The sequence below is a fragment of the Physeter macrocephalus genome, chromosome 10 (genome assembly GCF_002837175.3).
Source record: "Physeter macrocephalus isolate SW-GA chromosome 10, ASM283717v5, whole genome shotgun sequence".
Taxonomy (NCBI): domain Eukaryota; kingdom Metazoa; phylum Chordata; class Mammalia; order Artiodactyla; family Physeteridae; genus Physeter; species Physeter macrocephalus.
Window position 1 is genome coordinate 68,120,025 of NC_041223.1, and position 13,061 is coordinate 68,133,085.

Sequence of the window (13,061 nt, forward strand, 5' to 3'; positions counted from 1 at the left end):
ACAAGCCAGTAGATTTCTTACAGAGACGAGAAGGAGAGTAAAGTAACCATTGTATCAACAGATTCATCCAGGCACTAAAAATGTATTTGTAAAAACCCATATACTCTTTGGATAAGTAATCATGATTCTGCAGCATTTTAAGTTTCCTCCGAGGTAGTTCAGTGATGTGGAACTGAATCATTAGCCAGTCCTTCAATGTGTAACTTCCCTTACCTGTGAAGAGAGGCAGAAAATGAAGTGTCTGGAGTAAAACAGAAAATTCTCATTAGGTGAATGCTGAGACAATGGCACAAATGGCTATTTCTGAGATTCAAATATCTCTTAAAGGAGTCCTGAGGGATGTGGCAGTCCCTACTTCTCACAAGGTTGATAACTATTACCTGGAGATCTTTAAGAAGTACAGCTGGTGAGCAGTGAGACACAGAAGTGTAAAGAGGCACAGAGATCATTCTAAGAACAAATATGCTTAAGGAAGTCCTTCTCCTGCCCTTGTTTAAAACCGTCTTTTCATCACACTTCTCCCTACCTTTTCCGTTAACATATACTGATCTCTCACTAAACACTGACCTTTCTTTCCTCTGGCCTTTGGGCAGGCAAAATGATGATGGAGAACTGAGGAAGAGAGTGATGCCAAGGGGCATCGACCAAAGATTTCTGATTCCAGCAAAGATGGAGTAACAGGGACCACATATACCCACCAAATTAAATAACTACAAGACAGGACAAAATGTGTGAAACAATGATTTCACAAAGCAGTCTATAGGGAGCACAAGACTGTGATCCCTGAGGGAAGGGAAACAAATAAGGTGAGCCCTGCAATGGTCCCAGCTTACTGCCTAGAGAGCATCCAGGCCACAGGGCAGAGAGAAAGACTACAAACAAAGTTCAGCTGTACATTGAATTAAGGAGGAAGAGATTACAGTTTGGAAAGGCCACAGCAGCTAGAATGTGTAGGACAAAGTAGGTGGGAGGAGAGCGCTGGGCAGAGAGAAGGCTCTGCAGCAGGGTGTCTCCAAATCTTTGGCTGAGCCCTGCTGGGCACATGCATGAGAAACCCCACCAGAACAGAGTTGTTAAACAATATGTAGAACTTGCACAGAGAGAGGTAGGAATAGTTTTTGTTCTCACCTACCAGAGTGATAAGTCATGGGGCAGTGGTTGGCATGCTCAGAAAGGATTACCTTAGCAATGGGGCTAAATTAGCACCAGATCAAAGGCGGCTCAGGATCTGCTATGTAAACGCTTAAAAGGAAGTCAGAATGATCCTACTGAGTCCATATAACTTATCTGCACACCAGAGCAAACACCATCACTATTTAAAAGAATGTAATAAAATCCAACAGCCAATAGTGTAAAATTCACAGTGGATGTCATCCAATCAATATTCACAATATCTGGCACTCAAAGAATAGTAATACTCTTTACATATTACCATACATGCAAAGATGCAATAAAATATGATCCATAACCAGAAAAAATATCAATCAATAGAAACAGACACAGAAATCACAGAGGTGACAAAACTAGCAGACAGAGATGTCAAAACAACTGTTATAAATACATTCCAAAAGTTAAAGATGCTAGAGGAAAACATGAATATGATGAGGAGACAAGCAGAAGATGTTTAAAAAGGCACAAATAAAATTCCTAAAGATGGAAAATACAATATCTGACAGTAAAAATACATTGACTATAATTAAAAGCAGATTAGATACTGTAGAAAATATCAATGAGCTTGAAAGCACAGCAATGGAAACTCATTAAAAATGAAAATATGAAAAGAAAAAAAACAAGTTTAAAAAATGAACACAACATCAGAGACCTGTGAGAAAATATCAAGCAGTCTAAAGCATGAAACTGAAGTCGCAGAGGGAAGCAGAAAAATACTTGAAGAAATAATGACTGAAAATTCCTTGAATTTGATGAAATCTCTAAACCCATTGATCTAAGAACCTTAAATCACAAGCAGAGTCAATCTAAGGATTTATTTGGAAAACAAAAATAAAGAAAGGTGAATGTTTATATAATGTGGGGCTAAGAAATAGATTTTTTAAAATATGTAAAAGATGAGTTATGAAGGGGAAACATCAGATTTGCCTCTGCATATAACAAAACAATACCGCAATGTCTACATGATCAAATGTTCCCGAAAGAAAATGAGATTAATAAACTGCAAAGATTAATTCTAATCACAGAGAGAAAATATCTTTAATAAGTAAAGTGTTTGTCTTAAATTACTTTTTGTAGAATCATATCTTGAGACCAAAATGTGTGTGAAAGTGATTTATTAGTAAGTGTCCCCAGGGGGAAAAAATGGTAGAGGGATAGGGACGGAAAGGAAGCCAGGCAAGGTTACCTGCAGAGGGTAACCTGGGCTCATTCATGCTGGGGACTCTGACCACAGTGCAGGTCATTCTATAGAGTTGTCTCCCTCAGGGTTTGAGGAAGCTGCAGTATTTGTATCCCTACCCTGGTCAGTCAGCCGTAGGTTAATAACACTATCTCCTACCCCCTCACACATACCCATCCCTCCGAGCACACAAGCAAAGCTACTTCCAGAAGGCTGGGTACAGTCCGTCTGCAAAGACATACATGCTCTGGTTGTCAGGAGTAAAAACATACTCAGAGCCAGTGTCCACAAAACTGGACACACGAAAAAGAGAAATCTAAGGGTATACTGGTGGGGCACCAGTGTCTTCTGCTATGGTGCTCTTTAAGTTAAACGAAAAAAACAGTATGCTTTTAGATAAGCAAGCAATTCACAAAAACAAGTAGAAATAATCAATGAACCTAACAAAATATGCTGATCCTCACAAGTAATCAAAGAAATACAATTAAAAGACTAAGGAAATAGCACATTGCATTGATCCAACTGGCAACATTTTAAAAGACTGTTAATAATCTGGGGGAAAAGATATACTTGTTGAATACTAGTAGAAATATGGGTTGAGCAGGTAATACAGAAACACACCTTAAGTGATATATTCCATTAACCCGGAATTTCCATGTCTGCGGTCCTGTCCTAAAAAAATAATTGCACATGTGGACAAAGATGCATGCAAAGGTATGTGGAGAAAAATATTATTTATAATAAGAAAAAGTTGAGAAGAACCTGAATTTCTCAATTTAGAATTTGTTTTTAAAAATTAAAATGCATCCATATAATAGAAAATTCATGCAGCCATTAAAATGATGGTATCGATTTGCATTTGTTAAAAAAACGGCATTAACCATCCTCTCTTATACAAACACAAGCACACACACATTCACCCTGAATTGCTTCTAGAATTGCTTCTGGCTCCACTACATTGTGTCTTGTCTTGAAACATACTCTCAGCAGTTCCCAAAGTGACTCTCCATCTTTGAGTCACTTTATTCAATTACAGGACAAGTTGAAAATCATGCAGAATGATATGATATTTTTTTAAAAAAGTACTTATAATTAAATTAATTAAAATTATTGTGTTAAGAAGTTCAGAACATCCTTGAATAAATAAATGGTGACTCGGCAAAGATATTTCTTGGTAATTCCAAGATTTCTCCTGCTCCATTTGAGGTCAAGTGTCTCCAGCCGTTCTTTCATTTATCTCCCAATTCTGATTGATTCTTTGGATCCACAGCCACTGCACTGAACAGACAGCACACACAGCAGAAAGCCAACTGCCTCTGCGAGGAGACAAGTACATTGCTTACTCTGGGGCCTCCTTCCAATCCCGTGAACTGGGGCATTGTGAAAACGCACCAACAGAAGTGCACATCACATTTGTTCTTCCCTAAAATAATCGTCCTTCAGCTTCTCCAATCACCGATCTTATTACCGCCTAGCTACCAACACCTGAAATCCCCAGTGTATCAAAGGCCCTTCTAAAGTGAAACCCAGGACGCACTGAGCATGGCGGGACACAGTTGGTATCTGACTTTCCTTGACCTACAGTAGAGTCCAAAAGTGTGTGAATTCTTAGAGCAAGAGTGTCTCCGTTGATGTTTGAATTTGTAATTACGAAAATCATGAAGTATTTTATGTGAACTACTATCAAGTCAAAGCCAGCAACATACTTCATGAAACTGGCTTAGGATACCTATCTCCTAGGTACATTTCTTTTTTCCTTAGTCTATCAATATCATTTTAACTCTTGATTCTGTAGTCTAGCATATTCACTATTCAGCTATTTGTAATCATAAATTTCAGAAACAAGTATTCTTTGCTTTCCTCTTAGTATGTATCATACAGTACATTATAGTATAGTGCAGTATATTATAGTTTATTAAATGCTGAGCCTGTAAAAAAAGGAAAAACAGAGCCTTGTGGCAAAAGATATTGATAAGAGGGAGACCAGGCTGTGAAAGAAAAAAAGACAGAGGCTTTGGAATGCTGATGGAGAACATGGATTTCAAGTACACATTTGGTCTTTGGAGTCCTTGTCATGGGCCTTTAAATCCATATACATTGTTTAACAGATCTTGTCGAAGCAATGACTTCTTCTCCTCCAGAAAAAAAAAAAAGAAGAAAGAAACCAGAAACAGGTTACCTGAAATTATTCGGCACCTACAACTAAAGCTAACTCTGCCTAAAGCTAAATTTTATCCAGAATTTATTTTTGCAATTTCTAGTACATTCAGAAAATAATGAGTGGCACCACCTGCCCATTTATAGAATTGATATCTTTCAATAAAATATCTCCTGCAACAAGGAACAGTATGGTGCCTTGTATGAGTACCAGTGGAAAGACTTGTGTTGTACAGTCAGTTTTCCACGATTTCTATTCTAGCTCTGATATTTGCTGTGTAACATCAGGTAAGTTATTTAATCACCCTGGGCCTTGATACCTCAGTTATACATCTGTAAAAATGCTAACCGATCTGTAAGATTAGATAATCAGAGCTAACATCTGTGTATTTATTATGTACCAGAAACTGTTTTAAGAGCTTTAAAATTTTGATTCATTTAATGATCATAAAAGATAAGTACCCATTTCACAGCTAAGGACTATGGGACAAAGAGAGGTTAAATATCTTGCTCATGGATCCAAGATACATGCTCCCATTCACTATACCTTCCGCTTCTCCCTAGGGTAAAAGTAGTGCATACTTCCGAGGGTTGTTGCGAGAATCACAAGAGACACTACAAGGAAGGCACTTGGAATAGTTAGAGTTCAAATATGTACCTATCGTTACTGTTTTAAAACCAGGCACATTTCTGCCTCTAATGGCACTTTCCTCACACACCTTTCAAGGGATTTTCAGTGCATCTCAGGACAGCTTATCATTTTAAAATACTACATCAATTTGCACAGTTTCAAAATAATTCATTTCAAGCATGTTTCAAGTCTAGTGTCCCTTGTAACTTGAAATAGGCACATGTACTAATCCATACAACACACATCAACTGAGTATCTAAATAGAATTTTCACAAGTAAAATTAATTTGAAATGCATTTGGAGAGTGTAACATTTAAAGAAATCCCAAGATAAATTCTTTCTCAGAAAAATAGCTCTTTTGAAACAAGAATCATTTACCTTACCTACCCGTGTAAATATATGCTTAGTAGTCTTAGGGCAGAGCAAAACTAGGATGATGTCAAAAGACAAAGGTAGACACATCCTGAGCTATTGGCTACCCGAGGCCACAGAGCCGTGATGGAGGAATGATGGTGTCACATGATCATGATCATCAACCAAGCAGCCAGTCACCTATTCCGAGGAAGAGACTAAGAGAAAAGAAAAATATTGCCATCTAGCTAGCAAGACAAAGCTATGTGTTTCTACAAAAAATAAAAATGAAGAGAGAGAGAAGGTAAGGAGAGAAAATACAATCTCCCGGGTTTGTCATTGTGTCGTCTGCTGACAAGTGTGAAGATTTCTTTGCTAAGGAGAAGATTTCTTTGTCTCAGCCTGTGAGATACTCAAAGGCACAAGAAGTATAACACTGTCTCCTTCACAAAGGAGAGGACTGAAACACTGACCAGCATAACCAATAGGCTTAGTGAGTCCAAGTACAGCACGGACAAGAAGCCAGAGAAAGGAAGCCCAGAAGGAGGTTTACGAGTCCCTGAACAAGACCAATAAATCCTTCAGCACGTGGGTGTCAAGGCCTCAGTCTGTGCACCAGATGCAGCCTGATGGATGGGTATATCTATCCCCAAAGGCAAATAGAGATTGTTCTGCCTCTGGCCTCACACATAGGTGAGACAGAGCTCCAGTGTTTCCCCCCTCGAGCTTTCTTCAAATGTATTGCATGTGTCCCACTCAGTATTTCCATTTCTTTGCCTTCCAGTTTTAGCACTGAAAAAGAAACCTTAGATCCTCAGTATACAAGAGTGTGTTTAATGTCCTTAGACTGCCAGGATATCGCACTCTTGAACTAAATTTAAAAATATATACTATCTCCATTAATTTAACTCACTTGAAAGAGAGTCGTAGCCTCTTCTTGCTTCTCACAACATTCAGGATCAACTTAGCGCATCTTGGATCTTCTTCTAATCTTCTCTGAAATCACTTATAAAAGATAGTATTCGCCAGTATAGACCCATGCAATGTTAGAGTGTGGCTTGGACATGCTTCCTGTTCACTCATCACTGGATATAAACCGGGGTTGAATGTTGGCCAAGAGGTCCCAGAAGCAAAGTATTCAACTTTATCATAGAAGGTCAGCCCACAGAGGTGTGTCTTTATGAACTAGAGAGAAGACTGAGTTTAGCTCTGCCTCCAAACAGCTGAAAGAGGATTACAAGTATGACCTGAATGGATAGAATTAGGGTGGAATACACAGCGATGTGTGCAAAGAACACACTGCCCTGAGAATCATAGAGCTCCTAGCCTGGGGCAGTATAAGTGCGAGTGCCTGACCTTAAGCTTTTGATTGCCAAGGCATGCATTCCAAAGGCATCCACCTTGAATAAGCACACTGCCAGCTACATGACACAGTTATTAGAAAACCAACTAGATAAGGAACAAGGCTGCCTCTACCCATGAAGTTTCCCTTCGCGATGAAAGCCTTGGGAAACACAGATAACCAATTGCTTCAATGACACTGCTTCTCCCTTCTGACTCCCTAGTTTCTGCTCTTAATGTTTTAAATTCACCAATATAGAGCAGCTCTGAGAACTCCTAGATATCCCACCCTGGGACACTGATACAGGTAGAGTTCCAGGTCCTGCCCCCTCCTTTTCACTCTATCCTGACCTTGCTGTTTGATTTGGGCATTCAGTGTACCCTCCAGGACTTGTGAGTATTAACTTGTTCTTCCAAGCCCCCCAGTGGTTGTTGCTGAGGTGCATCCTGCAGTCAAACTAAGAAACGCAAGGGCTGGTCAAGCCACAGCATTGGTTCCAGTGGGGGAAATGTCTGCGGGGCTCGCCGAAAGTAAGACGGGCCCGGGAGAGTGTGCAAGCATGCCTAGCCAACTGCATTACTCTCCATAGGCTGGAACCAACACAACACCTGGATAATTTGTTGCCAGAGATGTCCTAGATGTCCCACATCCGACCACGCTACTCAGTCATCTTGCAAAAAGACCAGATACCCTGCTGACCTTTGCCCTCGCTGGCCCCTCTTCCTGGAATGCTCTTCTCTTAGATGTTTACATGGTTTTCTCCCCCTCTTCATCCATAACCATGCCATACTTATCCCAGGAATGCAGATAATTCATATAAAAAATAACTTAATAGTGACCTAGGCTACATGGACAATTTCAATTAGAAAAAAGTAAATGATTAGCTCAGCAGTTGCAAAAATTTCTTTGCAAAATTCAAGATTCATGATTTAAGGCAGAATTATTAGCAAAATATAGTGCTATTCTAGTGGAAGAAAATTTCCTTAATCTGATCGAAGGCATCATTCCAATATTTGCAGCAATCAGCAGTCTGTGACCAAATTAACACTGAGGTCAGAAAAAAGACAAGAAAGCCTTCTATTCTGGTTTCTATTCAGCACTGAGCTATGTATGTATCCTAGGTAATGCAATAAGATAAGGAAAAGAAATAAAAGTTTAAAGATTGGGAAGAAAGACCAAAACATAATTACCTACACAGAAAATTCAAGAGGACTTACAAATAAACTATTAAGGCTTTTAAAGAATAGAGCATTCCTATATACCGGTATAAACAAAAATAAAAAATTTAAGTGGAAAAAAAGCCCTTGCATTTATAATAGCAATCAAAACTTTTAGCTACTTCATAATAAACCTAAGAAATGAGATTCAAGAACTTTATGGAAAAAAATTATAAAATGTCAGGAGAATATGCGTGAAGTACATAAAGTATGACCTAAATAAATAAAGCACTGTCACTTGATAATGGATTAGAAGACATCATATAATAAAGATATCAGTTCTTCCTAAATTAATCTATACAATCAAAGTATTCGATTTAATAAGCCTACAGAATTTTTCATGGAACCTGACACATGAAAGTGCAAAATTTCAAGAATAGCTAAGATCATTTTTTAAAGGAACAAAATGGGAAAACTATCTCTAACAGATATTAAGATGTTTTTTGAAGATATTTTGCAATATTGTATTGATGCAAAAATATACACATTGATGAATAAAACAGAAAGAAGATTTGCATAATCGCCTACTTTTAATTTGACAGAACTGACATTGCACAGCTATGAAAAAATAAAACACCCTGCTCAAAAAATTTGCTGAGATAATTGGTTTTCTAGATGGAAAAAAATAGAAGCACACTTTACACCATAAACAATAATAAATTCCAGCTGAACTAAAGATCTGTATACAAAAATCAACACTGACAATTTTCAAAGAAAATGTAGACATCTGACTTTACCAACGTGGTTTAGGTAATTTTAGGGCAGAATTTCCTAGACAAAGTGCCAAGAAGCCTAAGCCATAAAAGAAACAACTGATACATTGAATTTATTATAAAATGTAAAACTTGTTCACCAAAGACAGCATAATAAAATTTAAAAGATAAGTCATGGACTTGGAACAGATATTTGCAACCCATATAATCAACAGATAATTATTATCCAAAAATATAGGTAAGGAAATCAATAACGGGAAAAAACTCAGTAGAAAAATGAGCAAAGGACAGGAACAGAAAAGGAATCAAAATGGCCAATGAACACATGAAAAAGACTCTCAGTCCAATTAGTAATAAAATGTAAACAATGAGATGCCATTCACTCCCATTTCACACCCACCAGATTGGTAACGATGTTAAAGTTGGCAAGGGTGTGGAGCAATGGAAATTCTCACGCACTGACATTAGGAGCATGAATTGGTCCAACTGTTTGGAGAGCAATTTGGCAATATTGAGTAAATCTGTTGGCGTTCATACCCTATAAGCCAGGAATTCTTTATCTTGAGATGTTTTTGCATATTGTACTCAAAGCAATGAGTGCAAAAGTGTTCATTTTCTTATTGTTTGTACTTCTCATTGGAAGAAGTATTATCAGTGAACAGGAGAATGGATAAATATATATTATGGCATATGTAGGCAATGGTGTATGATACAACAGTTAAAATGAGCAATGATATGGCATTTCAAATAATCTGTCAAAATATATTAACTTCAAAAACATGTTAACAATAATAAGAGCAAATACAGTGTTTACAATGTGCCTTGTGTTGTTCTAAGTGCCTTACATACATTATTTGATTTTCTTTACATTCATATTTAATATCCACCACAAGCCTGAGAGATCGAAGCTATTACAACCCCATTTAATAGATGAGGAAACCGAGGCAAGGAAAGGTGAAGTGACTCACCTGAGGCCGTACGGCTTGTTAGTGGCAAAGGAGTATTTCAGTCCAGTTTAGCTCTCAGTTTCATTACTATACTCCTTCTGAACATTTTTGCAAAATTGTATAGTGTAATACCATTTATATTTATTTAAAAAACCATAAAACCATATCATACAATGTTGAAAAATATATAGGTATATTATAGAATTATAAAAACATAAATCATATATATTTATAATTTACCATAAGGGTATTTTATAAAAATTCATAACATAAATCCCACATTCTAGGTGTTTTGCTCTATCTTTTACCCCTGATTCAAATCTCTCCCAGGTAAAGAAACATGAGGTCATCAGCTGCAACTGAAGACCTCACGATGCACTTCCCGCTTCAGTTCACTCCCCTTCGGCAGTGAACAGCTGTGGTTCGGTAAGGCAGTCACTTCCAGCCTCAGTGTGACCGCAGCCATAGTAGAGCAGGCTTTGATATGTCTGCGACTATAGCAGGAGTGTTTGAAGAGACTGAGAGTGGAGAGAGGTGGGGGTCAAGAAAGGGAAGCCAACACCACCCCTTCTCATATCCCGCTTCAATTCCCCCCACCACGTCCCAGCTTTAAATGGGCTTGTGCAGTCGAAACCACCAGTTTGGGCTTCACCACAGGTTCAGCCTACAATGTGGACACTTCAAAGACTTCAAAGGTAGGGGACACAGTACTGTGTCGGGAGTGAAACCAAAAATGTGGGATTTAGCAAAGCTTCTGGAGGGTGGTTCAAGGGCTTGAAGTGATTTCCACTTAAATACAGTGTGAGTGAACAAAAAGAGAATCAAAAAATAATAGGCACGAGGAAGAAAAAAAAAAAAAAAGGTCTCATTTTTCTCTTTTGTTAATGTTATAGAAATATCAATCCTGAGGGCTTGGTGAGATTTTATAAAGCCTGATCCATGAATCTGAGCCTGACTTTCAGCAGCAAAATTCAGGAAGCTCTACTTTTATGCTTTTCTACCCAGTTCTATTTTTAAATAATTGATAGGTAAAAAGAAAAGAAAGGAAAATTTAATAGGAGACTAGTCTATGCCAAGTTGTATCCTAGGTCCTTTCATTTATGTTTCATCTCATACTCATAACAGCCCTAGGAAGTAGTATGGTTATTTCCCATTTACAAATGAGTAAACTGAGGTTTCGAGTGGCTAAACCAGCCGGTTCCATTAAGGCACAGAACTGAATTCAGTCCACCTTTTTTGAAGCTGCAAAGCTTATGCCTTTCCAACATGCCACACGGCTTTATGATAATTGAATATGAAAATAGCCTAACCTAAATAAGCCAAAATACCGTAATTACTCCTAGTTAAAAATACTCACTTTTAAATTTATATACAAGCTAAAAATGCTTTTTGCATCTCCTGAAAAACTCACTGGGGTAGATATTTGTTTGATTTTGGTTTCCTGCGACATGCTCAGTGGTTTCATAACGTTTTAACTAGTGCCCGTCAAGAGTAATGGTGTGTATTGCAATGGGGGCCTGGGGGGCTCTGAGTCCATTCTCTGAACGTTTTCTGGCTTCTAGTGTTTGGGTTCTAAACAATTAGGAAAACTAGACATGGTTACAGTGAGAGCCTTTCTAATTGAAAAATATAGGGTTTTTAAAACCAATTTCTCTATGAACTGCCCTGGCAAAATGAATATTATTTAATTTTCATTTTGAATTAAAGACTTGGAAACCTGAGTAACGTAGAGGTTAATGATAAACTGAGCTGAGCAGAGGTTCCTGTGAGAGCCATAGCGATGTATTAAAACAAGGATTATTTTGTACACTGTGCTGTACTTCAACATTGGATCCTCAACAGACTGCAAAATCGCTTCCTAGATAATGAAATTATAAAAGAATTTTAATTTCATGTTAGGACTTGTATCACAAATGATTAGGAAAAGAAACAGGGGAGAACATAATTTTCAAGCAAATTCCTCCTGTGGGTAGCCAAACTGGATGGACTTTCTGCTGAGAAGGCTTGTGAAAAATGTTATCAGAGGCAGCAGAAATACTTTAAACATCAAAACACCAATTCTGTTTAAGGGCAATGTGAATGTATTTAAATGTCAAAGATATTTCAGGGCTGTGATTCAATGGCACTGAAAAGGATCATTTTCAAAATTCTGTGAGATGAACATCACAGAGTTTTTGATACCATGGATGCCATACTAAAAGGGTCCACTGGACCAAGGGCAAGGCATTCTTGCCTGGAATGAGCACACAGGCCTAACCAACACTAGGAAGATCACATTCATGCATCTGTAGGGGTTAATACAATCACGTTTCCCTGGAGGTAATGAGCTATTATCTCAGTCCCCATAGAGCTGCTTCCCAAACCGCAGCTGATTCTTCTGTATAGACCTGGGATTTGGTCTGTATGAAATAACATATATTAAAGCATCCTCAGTTGAATGAAGCAAAAGGAATTTCCTCAAAAACCTAAGGCAACAGGAGCCAACTTTACAGTAGAAAAATGTTTAGGAGTTGCTTTCTAATGGTTGGAATCTTCTCCACCCTCAGGGCTTGGAATTCTTTTTAGCCTCACATCTCAACACCACTGAGGAAACTAGGTGTTCTCCTAATGACTCCATCACACCAGAATTAGGCATGAAAGCCCCTTCTAATAGGTAGTGGGATCTTCGCTGGCCCACAGCAAGAAGTGCCTGCCAAAATCCCAAGCTGATTCCAGTCTGTCACATGTGTCCTTTCCCGTAACAGGACGCAAGACCGCATTCAGGTGTCAAATATATTTCATCAGAATATTCTTAACATTCATTAAGTTGAAACAATGTGGGTCACAAATAAGCATAACTGCTAAATAACAAATTATTGAAACATTATAATAAGTATCACGAATATATTGAAACATGTCAAAGGTTTCAACTGGGGAGAACACACATATATATATACACCCATTGATATATATGTGCATATATGTATGTATGTATATACACACGTACATTCATATATATGTATATTAAATTTGGCATAATTTGAAATGTTTGGAAATTATTTGAGGCGGCAAAGCAGCAAGTTAATAAATGAGTTTTCGTTGACATAGGTATTTTTTCATTCATTAGCCTAAAGAGAAACTTTCTGCAAAATGATACCTAGCATTTTTGTCTAGGAAACAAATTTACAGCTGAGTCATCTCATTTTAAACCTGACTTTAAATGTCTTACATAAATCTGCTCAACGTTAAAACCTGCCCTAGACTGGGAAAACAAGCAGAAATATGTAGGCAAAAAACATGAAGACAAATGTAGATACATGTAATTTCATGTTGGCAAGTGCATCTACCTTGGAGTCCATGTTTAAATACCAGCA

General features: G+C 37.8%; 1 pseudogene; it reads left to right on the forward strand.

Moving 5' to 3' along the window:
• Positions 1 to 284: 284 nt before the first annotated feature.
• LOC129392446 (bolA-like protein 3) overlaps positions 285 to 13,061 on the forward strand; it is a 180,746-nt pseudogene continuing 167,969 nt past the window's right edge.